The following is a 2654-nucleotide window of genomic DNA, read 5'->3' as shown; positions in this document are numbered from 1 at the left end:
GCTCCTGAGCGTGGCTCGTTGACCAAATCTTTAGCAGACACTTCATCCATATGGCCGGACGAAGGAAATTAGTGCAAACAAAGCGTTTGGCATATGCAAACGGCATACTAATTAGTCAGCCGTCGCCGTGTCTTCCTTCACTGCTGGAGTGGAGTCAGCGACCTTCATCTGGTATGGCCAACAATATTATTGGCTTAAATATTTACTTGACAAGCGCATGGGCAGCATAATTTAATTTCGAATGCAAATATTTGATGACATGCAAAAATGTCGTTTTAAATTTCAGAGTACTATAATTAGATATGCATGAACTACGAATAGATAGGACAAGCAGACATAGACAACATACTAGTTGTGGTCAAATGTTTGGTAATTGAAATTTAATTGAATGCTTTTAATATATGATCATTTGAAATCAGTTAATAGCAGCTGTTGCAGTCTCTCGCCCAACTCAAATTAAGCAATTTGTGCGGCACTAAATTAATTACGAAGCAATTTGAGCTGACTGTTGCCAAAAATAAATTCATATCCAGCTGATTAGGGCCACTAATGCAGATATGTAAATATTCAAATATGTTTAACATATTTTGATATACAATTTAAAAAAATAAATTAATTTAAAAAAAACTACTTGTGCGTCGGCCGGGAATCGAACCCGGATCAACTGCTTGGAAGGCAACTATGCTGACCATTACACCACCGACGCCGCTTGAGATGCTGCCGAAAAGTTCTCAATATAAATAAGTAGAAAGTAAAGTTCTCTAAGCAGCCTCTCCCTGTAGCTATGTAAATACAAATTTGTCGCCTCTGAGGCTTATCTAATTGGGTCAAAACTAGCGGAACAAAGGCTACAAAATCTTTACGTTCTATTATCAATAAATTCTTTGTTTTTTTTTTTTTTTTTTTTTTTTTGGGCTCAGCTAGTGTTACAGTTGATTAGAGTTTAATTATTTGTTTATTATTATATTGTATACGAGCAAAACTAATTGTCACGAATAGTTTTTAGTGCGAGGTCAAGTCTGGAAGTAAATGAAATATACTGTCGTATTTCGTAGGTGTGACATATTTATGTATTTATATAATCAATAGGAGAGGTCTGTCTTCATGTGTTTACATAGATGTTTAGTTTACATATATATATTCAAAAAGAAAAAAAAAAAAAAAAAAAACAATAATGAATATAAAAAATTATAATAAAAACTGTTAAAAATATATTTTAAAATATTATATAATTTGCAGTATTATATAATTACTTTATATTAGTTTATATAAATGATCCTACACACCCATACAATAAACTGATATATCCAAATATCACTTACATCTCATATATGTAGATATATAAACCTGGAAAACGTAAATATACATATAAAAAACTAAATATTTAAATAAAATATTAATAAATAAATAAAATAAATAATAAAACAAAATTATTAGTTAAAATAATTTTAAAAGCTTACGTAAATATTCATATTAGAATTAAATGTAAAGTGTTCCTATTAATGAATTATTCCTATATTTAAAATATATATATACGGGCATCATTTTTATTTCATATAAATAAAGCTAAGGCTTCTATCATTTACTCAATTAAAAATACATCTGAGCATATTTCATGCATCATAAAAGACATGAATCTATCCCCAGCCATAATTCTCATATAATTCAAAAACACATATTAATGCATTGAATTCATAGTTTTCATTTATGTTTAGAAAATATTTAAATACGAGTAAAGCCTTTTAGAGCTTGACAAAATTTCTAAGCTGTATTTGTTTTTCACTCTTTTGGCCTCTAAAGAAAACGTTTTCAATAATGGCCCCATTAAGCCTTTTATGTGCTTATATGAGTGTATCTTATTTCAGCCAGCCAACCAACAAGTAGGCCCAAAAGCCACATGCGGTCCACGAACTATTTATTATACTACCGCAGCAGCTGCCGCCCTTCGCAAATGAGCCGTTAAAACGAGCCGAAGAATCTGAATTCAAATTTGTGTGTTTGAGCATTGCTCTGCCCTCCGTCGATCTTCTTAAGTTTTTTTTTTTTTTTTTTTTTGTATGCCCATTTGGACGCTATGAAGCCCTTGCACCATGTAGGCTTTTAATTAATTTGTACGATCTCCGCACAGCGTGTAGGTAATTTCCCGTATCGAAAGCATTCGCTGGCCTAACAAATTGCAGCAATATATCAAAATAGAAGCACAGAAAAAAAACAGAAACTAAGCTTGAATTGGTTGATATACCCTTTAGACATGTTATACAGGTGAGCTGAGTATGATGATTGTGTGTGAGGCTGAACTTGAGCGTGTTTCTATAGAAATCTGCATTCGGAATAAAGGATAGACTATTGGCAGTTAAATAAACATTAAATGAAATAAATAGAAATTTGTAATTCATGTTTTTTTTTTTTTTTTTTTTTTTCATATTGCATTAAATGCTAAATGGAATTGTTTTTTTTATTTCTGGTTTTTTTTTTTTTTTTTTTTTTTTATGGAGCTCTTGAGCGTTTCTATAGAAAGAAAATTAAATATTAAGTCTACCTTAACAATTAGATCTGATTTAAAGAAAGAAAATACTCCAAGTTTATATTTATTTATTACATTTAATTACTGTATATAAAACCAGTACATGGTATGCTACAGTCAGTAAAAATAA

General features: G+C 30.4%; 1 non-coding gene across 1 annotated transcript; it reads right to left on the bottom strand.

Moving 5' to 3' along the window:
* Positions 1-634: 634 nt before the first annotated feature.
* Positions 635-706, bottom strand: Trnag-ucc. The gene has a single exon. It is a non-coding gene; the product is annotated as a tRNA-Gly (tRNA).
* Positions 707-2654: the final 1948 nt, after the last annotated feature.

This window comes from Drosophila mojavensis, unplaced genomic scaffold, assembly GCF_018153725.1.
Source record: "Drosophila mojavensis isolate 15081-1352.22 unplaced genomic scaffold, ASM1815372v1 contig_80, whole genome shotgun sequence".
NCBI lineage: Eukaryota > Metazoa > Arthropoda > Insecta > Diptera > Drosophilidae > Drosophila > Drosophila mojavensis.
Note: the sequence above shows the minus strand (reverse complement) of the source record. Positions and strands in the feature narration are given on the sequence as shown.